Raw genomic sequence first — 22,720 nt, 5'->3', positions numbered from 1 at the left:
CCTTGAAGAATATCATATAAGTATCATTGTATATCATTGTATTCCAGGACTGACTCATTTGGTTGTGCAACGAAGAGATAACATAAGTGCTGTTGCATTGCATTGCATTGCACAAATGATCTAACATTGCACATTGAAGAATAACATATAAGCTAATCATTTACCATATGCAATGAAAACTGCAAAAATTGCATTGCACAAGCTATCTAAGAATTAGCGTTAAGCAGCATATTAAGCAAAACACGTTGCATTTCAATACATGCCAAAACTAACTAATTAATTTGTGCATTAAAGAGATAACATGAGTGCTCTTGCACTGCATTGCACAAACGATCTAACGATGTGCATTGAAGAATAACATATAAGCTATGTGCTTGGTGCATTTCAATGCATACCAAGAACTGACTTATTCGGTTTTGCAACGAAAAGATAAACTGTGCTGTTGCATTGCATTGCAGAAACGATCTTACTTTGTGCATTGAAAAATAATATATATAATATAAATAACATGAGCTTGTTACATTGCATTGCATACCAGAGCTAACTCATTGCGTTGTGCTTTGAGGATAACATTTGTGTTGTTGCATTGCATTGCAAAAAAAAAATCTAAATTCCATTACAATAAATACAATAACAAACCCATTCATTTTGTGCAACGAAGCGATAACATATGTGCTGTTGCTTGCATTGCACAAAACGATCTAATATTGCACATTGAAGAATAACATATAAGCTATGCACTTGTTGCATTGCATACCAGAACTAACTCATTGCGTTGAGCTTTGAGGAGATAACGTGTGCCGTTGCATTGCATTGCAAAAAAAAAATCTAAATTATTTCTCTATGCAATGAAAACCACAACATATGTTCTTTCGGATTGCAATGCATACTACAACAAACATTCATTTCTGCATTGAAGGGAAATTATTGCATTAGCTCTTGCACTACAATGCATAAAATGACCTCATACCTCTTGTGCAACGAAGAGATAACATAGCGTTAATTAAAGAATTAGTGTTAAGCAGCATTTAAGCAAAACACATGTTGCATTTCAATACATGCCAAAACAAACATTCATTTGTGCATTAAAGATATAACATGAGTGCTCTTGCACTGCATTGCAAAAACAGTCTAACGATGTGCATTGAAGAATAACATATTAGCTATGTGCTTGGTGTGTTTCAATGTATACCAGAACTGACTCATTCGGTTGTGCAACGAAGAGATAACATAAGTGCTGTTCATTGCATTGGTCAAACGATCTAACATTGCGCATTGAAGAATAACATTTAAGCTATGCACTCTTGCATTGCCTTGCATACCAGAACTAACTCATTGCGTTGTAATTTGAGGAGACAAAATTTGTGGATTGCATTTTTTTTGCATTGCATTGCAAAAAAAAAATTCCTCTATTCAATGAAAACCACAACATATATTCTTTCGCATTGCAATGCATTGAATTAAGTATATACAACAAACTTGCATTGAAGGGAAATTATCGCATTAGCTGTTGCATTAACTACCTCATACCTCTTGTGCATTAAAGAGTGCTATTGCGTTGCATTGCACAAACGATCTAACGATATGCATTGAAGAATGTCATATAAGCTATGTGCTGAGTGCATTTAAATGCATACAAGAACTGACTCATTCGGTTGTGCAACAAAGAGATAACATGAGTGCTCTTGCACTGCATTGCACAAACGATGTAACGATGTGCATAACTTATTAGCTATGTGCTTGGTGTGTTTTAATGCATACCAGAACTGACTCATTCGGTTGTGCAACGAAGAGATAATATAAGTGCTGTTACATTGAATTGCACAAACGATCTAACATTGTGCATTGAAGAATATTATATTCGCTATGTGCTTAGTGCATTTAAATGCATAGAACTGACTCATTCGGTTGTGCAACGAAGAGATAATATAAGTGCTGTTGCATTGAATTGCACAAACGATCTAACATTGTGCATTGAAGAATATTATATTCGCTATGTGCTTATTGCATTTAAATGCATAGAACTGACTCATTCGGTTGTGCAACGAAGAGATAACATGACTCATTCCTTTGTGCATTAAAGAGATAACATGAGTGCTCTTGCACTGCATTGCACAAACGATCTTACGATGTGCATAACATATTAGCTATGTGCTCGGTGTGTTTTAATGCATACCAGAACTGACTCATTCGGTTGTGCAACGAAGAGATAACATGACTCATTCCTTTGTGCATTAAAGAGATAACATGAGTGCTCTTGCACTGCAGTGCACATACGATCTAACGATGTGCATAACACATTAGCTATGTGTGTTTTAATGCATACCAGAACTGACTCATTCGGTTGTGCAACGAAGACATGAGTACTAACTTCTTCCTTTGTGCATTAAAGAGATAACATGAGTGCTCTTGCACTGCATTGCACAAACGATCTAACGATGTGCATAACACATTAGCTATGTGTGTTTTAATGCATACCAGAACTGACTCATTCGGTTGTGCAACGAAGAGATAATATAAGTGCTGTTGCATTGAATTGCACAAACGATCTAACATTGTGCATCGAAGAATATTATATTCGCTATGTGCTTAGTGCATTTAAATGCATAGAACTGACTCATTCGGTTGTGCAACGAAGAGATAACATGACTCATTCCTTTGTGCATTAAAGGGATAACATGAGTGCTCTTGCACTGCAGTGCACATACGATCTAACGATGTGCATAACATATTAAGCTATGTGCATGGTGTGTTTTAATGCATACCAGAACTGACTCATTTGGTTGTGCAACGAAGATATAATATAAGTGCTGTTGCATTGAATTGCACAAACGATCTAACATTGTGCATTGAAGAATATTATATTCGCTATGTGCTTAGTGCATTTAAATGCATACCGGAACTGACTCATGCAGTTGTGCAAAGAAGAGATAATATAAGTGATGTTGCATTGCTTTGTACAAACGATCTAACATTGTGCATTGAAGAAAATCATATAAGCTATGTGCTTAGTGCATTTAAAAGCATACCAGAACTGACTCATTCGGTTGTGCAACGAAGATATAACATAAGTACCAACTCATTTCTTTGTGCATTAAAGAGATAACATGAGTGCTCTTGCACTGCATTGCATAACGATGTGCATAACATATTAGCAATGTGCTTGGTGTGTTTTAATGCATACCAGAACTGACTCGTTCGGTTGTGCAACGAAGATATAACATAAGTACTAACTCATTCCTTTGTGCAAGAAAGAGATAACATGATTGCTCTTGCACTGCATTGCACTAACGATCTAACGATGTGCATAACATATTAGCTATGTTCTTGGTGTGTTTTAATGCATACCAGAACTGACTCATTCGGTTGTGCAACGAAGAGATAACATAAGTGCGGTTGCATTGCATTGCACAACAATCTAACATTGTGCATTGAAGAATATCATGTAAGCTATGTGCTTAGTGCATTTAAATGCATACCAGAACTGACTCATTCGGTTGTGCAACGAAGATATAACATAAGTACTAACTCATTCCTTTGTGCATGAAAGAGATAACATGAGTGCTCTTGCACTGCATTGCACAACCGATCTAACGATGTGCATAACATATTAGCTATGTTCTTGGTGTGTTTTAATGCATACCAGAACTGACTCATTCGGTTGGTGCAACGAAGAGATAACATAAGGGCGGTTGCATTGCATTGCACAAACAATCTAACATTGTGCATTGAAGAATATCATGTAAGCTATGTGCTTAGTGCATTTAAATGCATACCAGAACTGACTCATTCGGTTGTGCAACGAAGATATAACAGAAGTACTAACTCATTCCTTTGTGCATTAAAGAGATAACATGAGTGCTCTTGCACTGCATTGCATAACGATGTGCATAACATATTATATATACATAGCATAACATATATAACATAGCAATGTGCTTGGTGTGTTTTAATGCATACCAGAAATGACTCATTCAGTTGTGCAACGAAGAGATAATATAAGTGCTGTTGCATTGCTTTGCACAAACGATCTAACATTGTGCATTGAAGAATAACATATAAGACTGTTGCATTGCATTGCATACCAGAACGTTGTACTTTGAGAAAATTAAATTTGTGCTGTTGCATTGAAAATTAAATTTGTGCTGTTGAATTGTTGCATGCAAAAAATATTCCTCTATGCAATGAAAATCACAACATATGTTCTTTCGCATTGCAATGCATACTACAACAAACTTGCATTGAAGGGAAATGATCGCATTAGCCCTTGCATTACAATGCATAGAATAACATAGGAGTTAACATAGGAGTTGCATTACATTGCACAAGGGATCTAAGATTTAGCGTTGAAAAATAACATATAATGTAGCACACATGTTGCATTTCAATGCGTGCCAGAACTAACTCGTTGTGCATTGTAGAAGAAGAGATAACCTAAGTGCTGCTGCATTGCATTGAATCTATTTGATATATATAACATATATCAAATACATTTATCATTGAATTTATATAACGCGCTTGTTGCGTTGTGCTTTGAGATGATATTTGAGTTTTTGCATTGCATTGCAAAAAAATCTAAATTAACTACTCTATGCAATGAAAACACATAACATATGTGCTTTCGCTTTACACGACTAACATTTGTGTATTAAATGGAAATCATTGAAAAACCTATTCCATTGCAATGAACACAATAACAAACCCATTCAGTTTGTGTAAGGAAGCGATAACATATGTGCATTGCATTACACAAACGATCTAACATTGCGCATTGAAGAATAACATATAAGCTATGCACTTGTTGCAGTGCATTGCATACCAGAACTAACTCATTGGTGCTTTGAGGAGATATAATTTGTGCTGTTTCAGTACATTGCATAAAATCTAAATTATTTCTCTATGCAAAGAAAACCACAATACATGTTCTTTTTTGCATTGAAGGTAAATTATTGCATTAGCTCTTGCATTAACAATGCGCAGAATAACTACCTCATAACTCTTGTTCAACGAAGAGATAACATAGGAGTTGTATTGCATTGCAAAGGCGATCCAAGAATTAGCGTTGAAGAATAACATTTATATGTTATTCTTCAAGCACATGTTGCGAAGCACATGTTGCATTTCAAAGCATGCCAGAACTCTGTGCATTAAAGAGATAACATGAGTGCTGTTGCACTGCATCGCACAAACGATCTGACGATGTCCAATGAAGAATTCCACATCGGAATGAATTATTTCTTGTACACAGCTTATATGTTATTCTTCAATGCACAATGTTTGATCTTGTGTGCACAGCAGATATGTTAATCTCGTCGTTGCAGAATGGAATGGGTGACCTATTGTGTGCAGTGTAAAGCAACGGCTAAAGCAATGATTTCTATACATTCTCGTAGACTCCCTTTGACTCATTCCTGTTCCTGAAGTGACAACTTCAACCATCAAGAGTCCATGAACATTATGTTACTATACATACAAATTGACGTCTTGTGATGTTAAATCAGCCAGAAGTCCATATTTGACATATTGATAATTTTGTTGGCCAAAGGGTCCTCATAGACTTCTTCTCATGAAAACATCAGCTAAACAGCTGTCAATATGTCACCCTCTGAATACATTTTTGGCAAAAGAGTACTTGAACATTAACTTTCTATACATATTGACTCCTTTTGATGTGAAATCCAAAAGTCCATTTTTGACCTAGTGATTATATTTCTAACCAGAGTCAATGAACATTAACTCCACTATATATACACACTGACTTGTCGTAATATTATATAAGGAAGACTATAGTCCATATTTGACCTACTGAACATATTACTTGAAAAAGAGTCCTCAAAATGTTTTTAACTATAATAAACTTAAAGACTCCTTTTAATGTTAAATCAGCCAATATTTGACCCAAAGAACATATTTCTGGCCAAAGAACCCTCGATCTTGAACTTTCTTATACATGCTCATATGTAGACTCTTTCTGATGCTTCATAAACAATAGAGAAGTCCATATCTGACCTATTGAACTTATTTCTGGTCAAAGGGTCCTCAAAAGTTTTTAAACTATATACATTTATAGACTCCTTCTGATGTTGAATCAGCCATACAGAGAACTACTGAACATACTTTTGGCCAAAGAGTTTTTTAACATTAAATTGCCGAACATAATTGACTTTTGATGATACATTAGCCATAAAAAAAAGTGCATTTTTGACCTACTAAACATATTTCTGGCCAAAGATTCCTTAAAGATTAACTTAATATACATTCAGATTTATTTTTTCTGATGTTACTTCAGCCAGACGGCAGTCAAAATTTGAACTACTAAATATTTCTTGTCGAAGAGTATTTGAAACTTGAAATTTCTATACATTCTTGTTGTCTCCTTCCGATATTACCTCAGCCATACAGAAGTTCATTTTTGACCCAAGGAACCTATTTCTGGCTAAAGAGGCCTTAATCTTTAACTTACTCATAGACTCCTGATTCTTCATTAGCCATTTAGAAGTCTGACCTTTTGAACTTATTTTTGAGCAAAGGGTCCTCAAAAGGTTTTAAACTATGTAAACTTATAGACTCCTTCTGATGTTAAATCAGGAATACAGAGGTTCCTTTTTGAACTACTGAACACACTTTTGGCCATAGAGTCTTTGAACATTAACTTTCTATACATTTTGACTCCTTTTGATGTTACATAATCCATACAAAAGTCCACATCTGACCGACTGAACAAATTTCTGGCAAAAGATTCCTTAAACATGAACTTACTATACGTTCAGATTGATTTCCTCTGATGTATTATCAGCCAGACGGCAGTCAAAATTTGAACTACTAAAACATATTTCTGGCCAAAGAGAAACTTGAACTTTCTATACAAACTTGTTGACTCCTAAAGACATAAAAAAGTTCATATTTGACCCAAAGAACATATTTTTGGCCAGTGTCCTCAATCTTGAACTTTCTATATATTCTTATAGACTCCTTCTGATTATTCATAAGCCATTTAGTCCATATCTGACCGATTGAACTTATTTCTGGTCAAAGGGTCCTCAAATCGTTTAAATTATATACATTTAGAGACTCTTTCTGATGTTAAGTCAGCCATACAGAATTCCAAATTTGAGCTACTGAACATATTACTGCCCAAAGAGTCCTTAAAGTTTAACACTATACATTAAGATTGATTCCTTTTGATGTTATATCAGCCAGACGGCAGTCAAAATTTGAACTACTAAATATATTTCTGGCCAATGAGTATTCGTAACTTGATGCATTCTTGTTGTCTCATTCCGATATTACGTCAGCCATACAGAAGTTCATTTTTGACCCAAGGAACATATTTCTTGCCAGAGAATCCTCGATCTAGAACTTTCTATACATACTCATAGATAAATGCTTCAAAAGCCATTTACAAGCCCATATCAGAACTTTTGAACTTATTTCCGGACAAAATGGCATTTGAGGATTCAAATGGTTTTAAACTATATAAACTTAGAGACTCCTTCTGATGTTAAATCAGCCAATACAGAGGTTACTTATTTGAACTACTAAAACATATTTCTGGCCAAAGAGTAATAGAAACTTTTTTTTTACTATACAAGCTTGTTGACTCCTTCTGATGTCACGTTAAGCATACAGAAATTCATATTTGACCCAAGGAACATATTTCTGGCCAAAGAATCCTCGATTTGAAACTTTCTATACATGCTTATAGACTCCTTCTGATGTTTCATAAGCCACATAGAAGTCCATATCTGACCTATTGAACTTATTACCGGACAAAGGGTGGTCAAATGGTTTTAAACTATATCAACTTAGAGACTCCTTCTGATGTTAAATCAGCCATGAAGAGGTTCCTTTTTGAACTACTGAACATACTTTTGGCCAAAGAGTCTTTGAACATTAAATCCCATACATATTGACTCCTTTTGATGTTAGATTGTCCATACAAAAGTCCACATCTGACCAACAGAACATATTACTGGCCAAAAAGTATTTGAAACTTGAACTTTCTATACAAACTTGTTAACTCCTTCTGATGTCACGTCAGACATACAGAAGTTCATATTTTTGGCTAAAGAATCCCCAATCTAGAACTTTTATATACATACGCATGGACTCCTTCTGATGCTCCATAAGCCATATAGAAGTCCATATCTGACCTATTGAACTTATTACCGGACAAAGGGTGGTCAAATGGTTTTAAACTATATAAACTTAGAGACTCCTTGTGATGTTTAATCAGCCACTCAGAGGTTCCTTTTTGAACTAATGAACATACTTTTGGGCAAAGAGTCTTTTAACATTAAATTGCCATACATACTGACTTTTGATGTTACATAATCCACACAAAAGTCCACATCTGACCTACTGAACAAATTTCTGGCAAAAGATTCCTTAAATATGAACTTACTATAGATTCAGATTTATTTCTTCCTATGTCATATCAGCCAGACGGGAGTCAAAATTTTAACTACTGAGAGAAATTTCTGGCCAAGGGGTACTCGAAACTTGAACTTTTTATACAAACTTGTTGACTCCTTCTGATGTCACGTTAGGCATACAGAAGTTCATATTTGACCCAAGGAACATATTTCTGGCCAAAGTGTCCTCAATCTTGAACTTTCTATACATACTCATAGACTCCTTCATAAGCCATTTAGAAGTCCATATCTGACCTTTTGAACTTATTACCGGACAAAGGGTCCTCAAAAGTTTTTAAACTATATTAACTTATAGACTCCTTCTGATGTTAAATCAGCCATACAGATGTTCCTTTTTGAACTACTGAACATACTTTTGGCCAAAGAGTCTTTGAACATAATTTTTTTATACATATTGACCCTTTTTGATGATACATTAGCCATACAAAAGTCCACATTTAACCTACTGAAAATGTTTCTGGCCAAAGAATATGTTCAACTTATAGACAAAGAATACTATACATTCAGATTGATTTCTTCTGATGACATATCAGCCAGACGGCAGTCAAATTTTGAAACTAATGAAACATATTTTGGGCCGAAGAGTATTCGAAACTTGAACTTTCAATACAAACTTGTTGACTCCTTCAGATGTCACATTAGCCATACAGAAGTTCATTTTTGACCATATCTGACCTCTTGAACTTGTTGATGTTAAATCAGCCATACAGAGGTTCCTTTTTTGAACTACTGAACATACTTTTGGGCAAAGTTTTGGGCAAAGAGTCTTTGAACTTTAAATGGCCATACATATTGACTCCTTTTGATGTTACATTATCCATACAAACGTCCACATCTGACCTACTGAACAAATTTCTGGCCAAAGATTCATTAAAGATGAACTTACTATACATTCAGATTGAATTATTCTGATGTTATATCAGCCAGACGGCAGTCAAAATTTGAACTACTAAAACATATTTCTGGCCAAAGAGAACTAGAAACTTGAACTTTCTATACATACTCGTTGACACCTTCTGATGTTGAATCAGCCATACAGAGAACTACTGAACATACTTTTGGCCAAAGAGTTTTTTAACATTAAATTGCCGAACATAATTGAGCCATACAGATGTTCCTTTTTGAATACAAATTAATACAGAAGTTCATTTTTGACCCAAGGAACATATTCCTTGCCAAGGAATCCTCGATAGAACTTTCTATACACATTCTTAGATTTAGAAGCCCATATCTGACCATTTGAACTTATTTCTGGTCAAAGGGTCCTCAAAAGTTTTTAAACTATATCAACGTATAGACTCCTTCTGATGTTAAATCAGCCATTTTTGAACTACTGAACAAACTTTTAGACAAAAAGTCTTTGAACATTAATTTTTTATACATATTGACCCCTTTTGATGATACATTAGCCATACAAAAGTCCACATTTAACCTACAGAAAATGTTTCTGGCCAAAGATTCCTTAAAGATTAACACTATATATTCAGATTGATTTCTTCTAAAGTCATATCAGCCAGACGGCAGTCAAATTTTGAAACTAATGAACATATTTCTGGCCGAAGAGTATTCGAAACTTGAACTTTCAATATAAACTTGTTGACTCCTTCAGATGTCACGTTAGGCAGAAGTTCGTTTTTGACCCAAGGAACATATTTCTTGCCAAAGAATCCTCGATCTAGAACTTTCTATACACACTCATAGACTCCATCTGATGCTTCATAAAAGCCATTTAGAAGCCCATAAAAGTTTTTAAACTATATCAACTTATAGACTCCTTCTGATGTTAAATCAGCCATACAGAGGTTCCATTTTGAACTACTGAACATACTTTTGGCCTACTTTTGAGTCTTTCAAACATTACATTTCCATACATATTGACTCCTTTTGATGTTATATTATCCATACAAAAGTCCACGTTTGACCTACTGAACATATTTCTGGCCAAAGATTCCATAAAGATGAACTTACTATAATTAAATGTCCATACATATTGACTCCTTTTGATGTCATATTATCCATACAAAAGTCCACGTTTGACCTACTGAACATATTTCTGGCCAAAGATTCCATAAAGATGAACTTACTATAATTAAATGTCCATACATATTGACTCCTTTTGATGTCATATTATCCATACAAAAGTCCACGTTTGACCTACTGAACCTATTTCTGGCCAAAGATTCCATAAAGATGAACTTACTATTCAGATTGATTTCTTCTGATGTTGTATCAGCCAGACGGCACTCCTTTAAGGAATCTTTAAAGAATCTTTCTGATGCTTCATAAGCCATATATAAGTCCATATCTGACATATTGAACTTATTTCCGGACAAGGGTATTCAAATGGTTTTAAACTATATAAACTTAGAGACTTCTTCTGATGTCAAATCAGCCATACAGAATTCCATATTTGACCTACTGAACATATGACTGGCCAAAGAATCCTTAATGATTAACACTATACATTCAGATTGATTTTTTTTCTGATGTTATATCAGCCAGTCAATGCCAGTCAGTTTTGATGGCAGTCAAAATTTGAACTACTAAACATATTTCTGGCCAAACAGTACTCGAAACATGAACTTTCTACACATACTTGTTGACTCCTGATGTTACGTCACCCATACAGAAGTTCATATTTGACCCAAGTGTAGACTTGGAATTAAAGCCTCTTTTGTTTCCCCGTTATTATTTGATTTACGGGACCGGACACCAGTTATCTTGCCAAGAAAGATTTTTATTCTTATATGTCAGGAGAGAAACTTCAAGATGTTGTATTCATGCCAGGTCAATGCGTTTCCGTGTTTCTCTGAGGTAGTACAGTAAGATTGAGTTTTTATACATCACAGAGAGTCTTACAGCTTCCTTGTAAGGTAACAAAACATGTTGCTCTGAGCTTCTTAAAATTAGAACGTATGTCATACGTATACGTTATGTTTAACATGTCACAATTCACTTCCATATTAAGAACTATCCTTGTTGTTTACATCTGTGATACACTTACATCAGTCGAACATGTTACATTGTACACACCCCATAGCAAAATATAGCTTCCCCCTGTCTGACATATGATCATCTCATGCTTCCATGCTATCTATAGTTTCCCTCATGCGTTCAATTCATGCTTTTGAAACTCCATAAGATAATACAACTGATTATGAATATTAATAAAGAATAATAATACAGATACATAATATTTAATAATAAAATAATATTAAAAGATGAAATTTTGAATCTTCATTTCCCTCCACTGGAACTACGGCCGTCAGTTCCACACCATCATTCCCAGGTGGCCAACCTATAGAAGTGATAGTGAGGAGAAGAAATAGCAGACCAAGAAAATAGACAGAAAGAACAGAAGAATGGAAACAGGAAAGGCAAAAGAAAAGAAAAGAAGAACAAAACAAAACAAAGAACAAAACCCCAACCCATGTTATGTGCCCGTATACTGTGTGTATTTTAATATCTATGTGTATGTATTTAAAATGAACCCCAATCATCTAAGAAAAGAAAAACTAATAAGTCTTCTGTCCGTGCCTGAACTCATTAATTAATTAACTCGTTAATTAATTAAATCCTCCAGTTCCGAACCAAAACAAGAAATTAAAATAAACGTTGATGTTAAAGGATCCTATCCCTTGGGGTTGAAAATCAGTAAACGGATGTTCATTGTTTGTGAGGTAGTGTAGAATGTGTAAAATCTCTTATTTCACGCTGTATGTCCCATTCTTAGTTCTATCCATTTGGTTAGAAATAATCAATTTGACAGGTTTGGTACTTTTCCTTCTAGTAACACATATAAGGACTTGGAATAACTTGCAACCATCTCTAATCACTGTCAATGGAATTGATTCCTGAAATGGAAGCAGAGATATAATTAACATCACTTCTTTGTTCCCAATCTGTAAAACTAATGGATGAACATTGCTCAATCTCAGGCCATAAGCCATCATTATCATCTTGTTCATTCACTAAGCAAGGTTTAACTTGTGACCAATGATACCATCTATCTGTTCCTACACCCTTCCCTTTGAGACAAACACTTGTATCAGTAGTTAGGAGTATCTCATATGGTCCTTCCCATCTAGGCTCTTTCCTAGCAATTCGTTTGATCATAACAAAACTGCCTAACTCGGGAATGTGTGGAATGTCAGTAGTGGTGTGTTTTTCATCCCATTGCTGTTGAGCTTCTCGCACTTTCTTATTATTGTCTTTAGTAGCTTTGTCCAGCATTGCGAGATAGCGTCGTAACTTTTCTTGAAACAAAGTAGAGTCTCCTCCTGTTCCCGCAGGTGGCGGAGCATCAGGAGGTAGAACCATTGCTCTTCCAGTCATTAGTTCAAAAGGGGTTAGTCCTGTAACTCGGTTTGGAGTTGCTCTCAAGTTCCACAGAATAGCAGGTAATAACTTATGCCAACCTTGGCCAGTTTGCAGAATGGCTTTGGTCAAAGATGTTTTCAACGATCTGTTGATGTTTTCAACGATCTGGATGGTACGGAATATGGAATTTTTGTTTAATCCCCATCAATTTCATTGCTTCCTTCATCAATTTTCCAGTGAAATGAGTTCCATTGTCAGAATCAAGTTCATATGGAAGACCCCAGCGAGGAAAAACTTCTTCCACCATTACTCGTGCTGCAGCTTCAGCAGTACAAGTTTTTGTAGGGAATGCTTCCACCCATCTAGTAAATCTGTCCATGATTACAAGTATGTATTGATACCCTCCACTGGGTGATAAAGGTCCTGTGAAATCAATTTGGAGGTGTGTCCATGGACCTGTTGGTCTGGGTGCATGTGACATTCGCACCTTTACAGATTTTCCCACATTTGCTTTGAGGCATATCAAGCATCTCCTACAATAATCATCAATGTCTCTCATCATTCTTGGCCACCACCAAGTCTCACTGATTTGAGATTTCATTGCTTTTGCTCCAGCATGTACCTTTCCATGATACAGCTGCATTAGTTCTCTTCTTGTTCCGATAGGCATCACCACTTGTCCTGTTGGAATTCTCCAGATACCTTGATCATCCTCTTTCGCTCCCGCTTTTATCCATTGTTCTTTCTCTTCATCTGTCTCCAGTTGATATGACAGAAGATGGAGCACAGGATTATCCTTGCTGTTTTCCTTTACCAAGGTAACAGGAGTAAGAGGAAGTAGAGCTGCTTCTCTAGCTGCTGCATCTGCTGCCGTGTTTCCTTGACTTTCTTTGGACTTGTCAGATTGATGTGATTTTACTTTGATCACGGCTGCTTCTCGGGGTAAGTAAAATGCTGTAATCAAACGACGAATTATGGAAGCATGTTGTATTTCGCTCCCACTGCTAGTGATAAGTCCACGTCTTTTCCACAGAGCAAGGTAGTCATGGACCACGCCAAAAGCATAACGACTATCTGTATAGATGTTGACTCGATCTCCTTCTGATAGTTCAAAGGCTTCTGTAAGTGCTATAAGTTCAGCTACTTGTGCTGAAAATTTCCCAGAAAGGGCTCCTTTCTTTACAACAGTTCCATCTCCTTTCACTACAGCCCATCCAGTATGTCGCTTTCCATCAACATAATAACTGGATCCATCAACCCATAACTCTTTGTCTGGGTTTTCAAGAGGGATTGGATTAACTGGACCAAGACTATCTTCTTCTACTTGTTTTTCACACTCATGTGGTATTCCCTCATGTGGTTCCAGCATCATTGTTGCAGGATTAAGAGACGTGTCCCTGATGATTTCCACTCTTAAATCCTTGTTCAACAAAGTTGCTTCCCATTTTGCTCTTTTTGCATCAGTTATGGTTTTGATGTTCGTGTTATTCAACAGTGTCACTATACTGTGTGGAGTGTGCAATATGATAGTTTGTGCTCCTATCAGATTCTCAACAGCATCCACTGCCCATGTGGCACCATCGAGGGCTTGTATACATCGTGGTTGCCCAATCATAGTGACAGGAATCTTTGTGGAAAAGTATCCAACTGGTCTGTATCGATCACCTGGTTTTTGACACAGTACTGCTGAATACGTCTCATCTCCTACCCTGGTCCACAAATGAAAATGCAACCGTCCGTCAGGAAGTCCCAAAGCTGGGGCTGAAGTCAGTTTTTCTTTCATAGAAGTAAACGCTTCCTCAGCTTCCGGTGTCCAGTTTATCTGTTCCACTCCAGGCTTTCCTCCCTTGTACAGGTCGAGGCTGGTGATGCTAGCAAAATCAGGTATATACTGACGACAATAGTTGAAAAGTCCCATCACCTTCCGCATTCCTGTAACTGTTAGAGGTTTTGGAAGTTGTCGTAATGCCTCTACACCCTCTGTTGTCATTCTCCTTCCCTCCACAGATATTTCTTGGCCCAAATAGATAACCTTGGATTTGGCCAGCTGTGCTTTGTCGGGGTTAACTTTGAATCCCCCTTTCCTAAGGGCTTGTAGGACAACATTCAGAGCAAATACATGGCTGTTTTCATCTGGGCTTGCAATTAACGTCATCAACATATTGGAGGCAAACACTTCCTGATTTCTCAATTTCAGCTTTTTGCTCCGTTAAGAACTGGTCCAAAGCTCTATGAAATACAACAGGAGAAAGATTAAGACCTTGTGGGAGTCTGTTCCAAACATACTGTTTTGCGCCCACTGTAAAGGCTAATTTCTCTTGAGATCTTTTGTCTATAGGTATATACCAGAAAGCCGACAGTACATCCAGTACCGTAAAAATTTTAGCATCTCCTGGAATATCATTCAGAATGGTGGCAGGATTGGCCAAAATAGGATGCGGTTTTGGTGTTACACTGTTAAGTCTTGTGTAATCAATGGTTAATCGCCATGAGTTATCAGATTTCTTGACAGGCCAGACAGGACTATTAGTGGTAGATGAAGTTTGTCTGATGATGATTCCTTCAGCTTCCAAGTCTGCCACTATCTCCTCCACGGCTCGTCTTGCTTCAGGTCGGATGGGGTATTGTTTATGAGGGGCATGTATCGGTCCCTCAATAACAATGGGATCAATGTTGGCTTTGCCACAATCCAATTTGTGTTTAGCCCAAACATCCGGATATAGACTGCACAGAAGACCCCACACACCGTCTTTTTTCCAGTTTCTGATAATTGGTTTTGCTGTACCAACAGACCTTAGATTACATGTGCGATCTTCGTGTGGTATTATCCCAGCAGTTGTAGCGATTTGACGACTGTCAGTGAATATGATCATGTTCAACAATGGAAGAATGTCCATGCCAATAAGGCTTCCTTGTGAATTCGGCCCAACCCAGAAAGATGTCCATAAGACTTCATCTTCATGTATTTGCAGTGGAACTTGAATACTTTTGCGAAATTTTGTGATACCTCCTCCAACTCCTTCAACTTCCATAGTTCCATCTGTTGTAGGTAGATTCAGATCTGTTATTGAAATGGCTGCTCCTGTGTCAACAAGGATGTCACATGGGTGGCCCCCTATTAATGCATTGACAAAAAGGCGATTGTCTCTTTTCTTACTAATACAGGGGGCCGCTGATTCCTATTGCGGACGCATAATTCCCTCAATGAGCTGACGGACTTGTGCTTCAGTCCACGTCTTCCCTTGAGGGGTTTCATTATGGTTTTTTGCACTGACCTGTCTAAATGATGGACCTTGACCTTCTGCTCCACCTCCTTTAGCCCAACAATCTATGTTGGAGTGTCCACGCTTTCCACAGTTGCTGCAGAAAATTACCCTATTCTTTGTGTCCTTGTTGTATTGAGCTGTTGCCACTCCTCTTCGATATGGCTTGTTTCCTTCTTCTTTATTTGATCTCATAGCCATCTCTAAGCGGCCAGCCCATTGCATAATTTGGTCAAATGTCTCACCTGGGTTGACTCCAAGTGATAAGGCTTGTTGGTATTTTGCGCTAAGTCCATCCACAAGTGTGTCAGTGAACTGTACATCATCTCTGTCAGGTTGTTTCTTGGCACAGAGAGCCCATCTCTCATAAGCATTCCACTTACGTAGAGCATATTCATCTGGAGATTCATCATCCTTTTGCTTAATCAATGTCACTAATGTGAAAGGAATTTTACCACTGCCCAAGATTTCCTGGATTTCTTTTCGGAACACATTTAATGCTTGCCAAAGACCCAGGGGTCGTCCCTGGCTATCAACCCACAAATCTATCCATTGGGCGGTTGTTATCGAAGCTGGCAAGCGTTCCCATCTGTCTCTTGGGATTTTAGCTTTCACAATGGTGTGTATGTCTCTTAATGACATTTGATGTGCTTCAATCAATGAGTCTAATTCTCGCCAAAACTCTGTGTTTGGATCTTGTCTCTTCAGAGGAGGCAAGGCTGTGAGAATGGCTTGACGTTCTCCTGGTGTGAATGGTCTCTCTTCTGTCATCATTTCAGATCCTTCCCTTTTAATTACAGGTGAAGAAAATTCAGGACCGATCTTGTCAATTGTGATCATGTCGTCATCTCTTGTCTCATCACCCCAGTCAGAATCATAATTCCGAGCTGGTGTACATCGCAGCATGTCTCTGTTTGGCTGAACTGTTTTAGATCTTGTTATTACCGGAGCTGCTTGTACAGATGCAATATACATTTTGTCAACTGGACCTCCATCTGGTTTAGATGAATTTGTATATTGTTCAGGCAAAATTGGATAAATTGGGTTATTTGTTGCAGTTATCGTTACAGTTGTTGCAGATTTCACTGGTGCTTGTGAATATTTCTTTTCAGCTTCAGTTATTATATTTGTCCAATCTGGATCAAATGAATCATCATTGGTTGTATTTTCTCCATCTGAACCTCCATCTAATAGACATAATTTTGTTCAATTTGTTATATGCTTCAATTTGAGGCTTCATTGCTTCAACAAGTGGGACTGGACACCCATTGATACCGCAACAAATTCCACCTTGTTTCAAAATCCAATGTGCAGCGAGGATTGGAAATACTTTTGACTTGATAGAGTCCTTTTGGGACTCAAGCCAGCTTAACTGCACATCCATAGATGTGTTAATGTCCAGTCCTTTTTTCAAAAACTTAGCTTGCTTTTTCTGTTTTCTTTCTAAGTACCAAGCAGATATTGTTCTGCTGTTAAATCCACTTTCTGCCATTGAAAATTATTTGTCACTCTGTGTCTGTGTGCTCAAACAGCAGGGCTATTTTTGTGAGTGAGTGTGTGTGGGGAGTGAATTCCAAAGGGAGGGGCTCTCTGCTTCCCTCACTCTGCTTTTCTCCCTCCACCTGTTCTAATTTCTCAAAGAACAAAGAAGGGGTTGGAAAAAGAAAAGGAAAAAAAACAACTAATAATTTCTGTTTTCCTTTTTTTTGTTTGTCTTAACTCAGATCAATTTATATATATATATATATATATGTATTTTAAAGTTGCTCTCAGATCAGTCTTTTCCTCCAAACACTGAACAGCTTTCTTGTCAAAATCAGAATGCATGCAATTTTAGCTTCTATTCCATTGATACCCTTCTTCTAAGGGTTCAATCCTCTGCGTATTTACGTTTTAGGGTTTATTGTATTTTTTTTAATACTGCACTGTACTAACTTCAAGCACAGACCCGCCACTGTAAACCGCTATAAATCACTGCTTGTCAAACTATCCTCGTCTTCTTCTGAAACGATTCTTCGTGTATTGGATATATTTTAGAGATAAATCTGCCCTTTATCGCAGTTTCCCAATATTCCAACCACCTTACAAGCTAATTGCTAAATCGCCTTACAGCTTTTTCCAAAATTTGACTAAGATGGTCTTTTTTCTAAAAGTTTTCTAAAGTTTTTTAAAAAATGAAAAAGACTTCCCCAGCATCATTCAATATTCAGAGGTTTACTGACCAGAGCAACTCAAATAAACCACATCAAATTATAATTATTTAATTTTTTCTTTTTTTTCTGACACATATATTCATTGGCAACACAACTGGTACTTTAAATAACACAGTTCTTTTAAGCAGTTTCAGTCAATGTCCAATCATCAGGCAGACTTAGAATTATTTTTAGAATAGAAAAAGTCTTACCTTGAATGATTGAGACAAATGCCTGAAGATGCAATCCTGTTCTTCGTGACGCCAAATGTAGACTTGGAATTAAAGCCTCTTTTGTTTCCCCGTTATTATTTGATTTACGGGACCGGACACCAGTTATCTTGCCAAGAAAGATTTTTATTCTTATATGTCAGGAGAGAAACTTCAAGATGTTGTATTCATGCCAGGTCAATGCGTTTCCGTGTTTCTCTGAGGTAGTACAGTACAGTACAGCTTCCTTGTAAGGTAACAAAACATGTTGCTCTGAGCTTCTTAAAATTAGAACGTATGTCATACGTATACGTTATGTTTAACATGTCACAATTCACTTCCATATTAAGAACTATCCTTGTTGTTTACATCTGTGATACACTTACATCAGTCGAACATGTTACATTGTACACACCCCATAGCAAAATATAGCTTCCCCCTGTCTGACATATGATCATCTCATGCTTCCATGCTATCTATAGTTTCCCTCATGCGTTCAACTCATGCTTTTGAAACTCCATAAGATAATACAACTGATTATGAATATTAATAAAGAATAATAATACAGATACATAATATTTAATAATGAAATAATATTAAAAGATGAAATTTTGAATCTTCACAAGGAACATATTTCTGGCCAAAAGATCCTTGATCTTGAACTTCTATACATACTCTTTCTGATGCTTCATGAGAAATAAATTAGAATGTATAGTGTTAATCTTTAAGGACTCTTTGGGCAGTAATATGTTCAGTAGGTCAAATTTGAAATTCTTTATTGCTGATTTAACATCAGAAGGAGTCACGGAGTATGTATAGAAAGTTCAAGTTTCGAGTACTCTTTGGCAAAAAAAAATTTCAGCAGGTCAAAAATGGACTTTTGTCAGGCTGATATAACATCAGAAGAATTCAATCTCAGTGTATAGTGTTAATCTTCAAGGACTCTTTGGTCAGAAATATGTTCAGTAGGTCAAATATGGATTTATGTATGGCTGATTTCAAATATGGTCATATTTCGAGGTCAAATATGAAATTCTGAATGGCTGATTTAACATCAGAATGAGTCCCTAAGTTTAAATCGTTTAAAAACCATTTGAGGACTCTTTGACCAGAATTAAGTTCAATAGGTTCAATATGGAAGTTAAGTTCAGAAGTTAAGTTCAATATGGACTTCTATATGGACTTCTATATGGCTTATGAAGCACCAGAAGAAGTCTATGACTATGTATTGAAAGTTAAAAATCGAGGATTCTTTGGCCAGAAATATGTTCAGTAGGTCAAATATGAACTTCTGTATTTCTGACGTAACATCAGAAGGAGTTGCAACCCAGTCTCACGGCAATTCGTGATATGGTCACGTAATTTAATCTATTGATTCGTGACACGGGCACGTTTATTTCGTTATTTTCGTGACATCCGCACGTTTTTTTAAACTAATGTATTTCAATGGGAAACATCTTTCGTGATCACAGCACGATTCTTTCTGCCTGTCAGGCTGCAGGAGAGATGCTGTTTAATCAACATTTATTCACGAGATCTTATCATGGTTTATGTATTTCTTTTAATGTTATTGTTTCGATCTTATTGCCAGGGAAGCTGGATTGCTTTGCTGTTTATTGATATTTTTAAAATTATATTTTATCAGTAGGAAATCGCGCTGAAGCAGGCTCATTCCGAACACATCGCGATATTTGGCATTAGTTCCGATTAGTTCACGTGTGCCGGATGTTGGTAAGTAGTCGTAAATACGCTGTCCTAATAATGTTTGATATAGGCTAATGTATTTTCTGTTTGTCGATATTAATCAGATTAGATCACGTTCAGTCACTGCATTATATCTGTCATCTCCACGGAGGCATTTGCGTTTCATTGCTTTCTAATTCAAAACAGGGTGATTAAACACTGTCTGTCACGTGACGTTATAGGCCTAGAACTTCAATCAGTTAATCATCATATCAGGTTTAAAGTAGTACATAATAGTACATATCATTTGTATAAATATAAATATACATAATTTGTAGTAGAAGGTTTAAGAAGGTTTTAAGTAAGTGTTGTAATGTGTAAGTGTGTAAGTGTGGTAAGTGTTGTAAGTGTGGTAAGTGTTGTAAAAACAACACTTACCATGCTTTTACCATAGTAACATTAGTTTTACTGTGATACAGTAGGCTACTTATTGTAAATGCACAGTAACCACAACACTTACCATGCTTTTAATGCTTAATAATGTAACATCCTATATTTGTAAGTTAAATCAGTACTTTTTCCTTGAAATAATCCTATATATTATAAATAATGATATTTTCTTTTCTCTTTCTTCAGCTGAAAAGACCAAAAGGGCCTTTCGGACTCAGTCAGCTCATTATTGTTTGAGGACAAGTAAACCGAGGAGACGGACAGCTGCAAAGGCAAATATTCGCAATGGTAAGTGTTGGTTTTAACCCTAAATCAAACATTTTATAAAAGCATTTGTTGTTTCTTAAACCTTTTCTTACAAAACCCATAGGCTTAGCCCAATCAGTATGAATAGTCTCAAAGTCTTAATAATTCACAAGATTTAACAAGTTGTCAAATTCGTACGATACTCGTACATATTTGTATAGTATACTCGTACAAAAACCTGCAGCTTTTACTTCTTGTGCTGTCATTGGCCACTTCCTATTCCTGTACATTTATGGCGATATTTGTAATTCAGTTGCGCCCCTTCTGGAAAATTAGTCGGATGTCCCACACACTGTCAGAAAGTTTATATTAATTGCATTGTATTCATTAAAATTATTACAAATTGGTCCCTGTCTGTTCATGTTCCAATGATACATGATTTCTCTTCACACCTCATGACCTTCCTCTGTTTGCAAGAGTGGAAAAGCTCATTTGACTTGTCACATGACATCATATATTCGATTATTTTGTCATAATCAGATCAGTTACACTGCTGATAACTGTCCCGTTTGCATGTAAATCATGTTATTTTTAAAAGGTTTCATATGATTATTGCTTGCTATTAAAGACATACTTTTATTCATAGGAATGCCCACATATCAGTAAATGTATTACATAAAAATGCTTTTACCATTTAATTATGCAGCTCTCTTTACAGAAAATATCCCAAAGTTATGGATAAACTCACAACATCATCATCAAGTCCTGGCCACATTGGGCAACAAGTGTCCTCCAACGTATTCGATACGTGGCCGAGTTCTCCACATCTTCCCATGGGACACTGACATTCTTCAGGTCTTCGTGAAACATCTGTCTCCGTGTCTTCCTTGGTCTTCCCTGTCTCCTGCATCCTCCTGGTGGTGTCCACTTCATCACTGTCTTTGGGTGGTGTTGTTCGGGCATGTGTAGGATGTGTCCAGCGAGGTGCACCCTTTGCTCTTTCACAGTTTCTGAAAGTCTGCATGTGAAGTCCCACTCCTCCTCAGGATCTCTCTGATAAATGCAGAACCAATATTGAAAATAATGATTTATCTTTTTCCATATTGTTAAAGCATTTTGTTTTCTCTTTTCAGCTCCATAAATTGTACTTGATGTCTGCCTAATGCCTTTATCAAAAAAGTGTCAGTGCTCATCAGGTGTTTTGCTAAAGGATATATTCATTGCCATCCATTAGTCATGCATGCAGTGACATGATGCAATAGACAAATGTATATTTCTGCAAGTGTATAGCAGGTGTTTGTCCGAACAATTGAAGATAGTGAGAGTGTTCAGGAAAACCTTTTGAAAACAATCAATATTTTTGGAACTATTTTTGGTGCTGAAAGAGTATTACAGAAATTACACACTTGACTACTGGACATTATTCTGTGAGTTTGTTACATTTGTCTTTAAACAGTTTGACATTAAATATTGGAATATGCTTTCAAAATTGTGTGCATTCATTGTACTTTTGTTAAATTTATTTGAATATAATTGATATACCTTTGATATACTATACATACACTGTAAACCATATAAGCACTTTAGTAGCCTACATGTAATTATCTTTAATTAAAACACTGAGAAACTACCCCTGCTGTAGGCCATTGCTTAGAAAAAAGTTTCTCTTTCAAAAGTATTTATGCATTAGTCTCTAATCAAATAAGCAAATTTGTGTCATTGATCATGTGAATCGTTTTTGGATGGTAACCATACAAAGAAGTCTTTTGTTTTTAAATATAAGTTTTATAATTTAATTAGAAGGAATAAATGTTTAAAAGCCCAAATATTCAATATTTAAGTTATCTATCCCGGAACCGGAAGAGATCTGTCATCATTTACCATAAATGGGCAAGTAAGTGTGACGCATCTGTTCAGCTGGG

Source organism: Rhinichthys klamathensis, unplaced genomic scaffold (genome assembly GCF_029890125.1).
Source record: "Rhinichthys klamathensis goyatoka isolate OS25496 unplaced genomic scaffold, OSU_Roscu_1.1 h1tg000006l_1, whole genome shotgun sequence".
Taxonomy (NCBI): domain Eukaryota; kingdom Metazoa; phylum Chordata; class Actinopteri; order Cypriniformes; family Leuciscidae; genus Rhinichthys; species Rhinichthys klamathensis.
The sequence above is the reverse complement of the archived record's forward strand: the minus strand, read 5'-3'. Positions refer to the sequence as shown.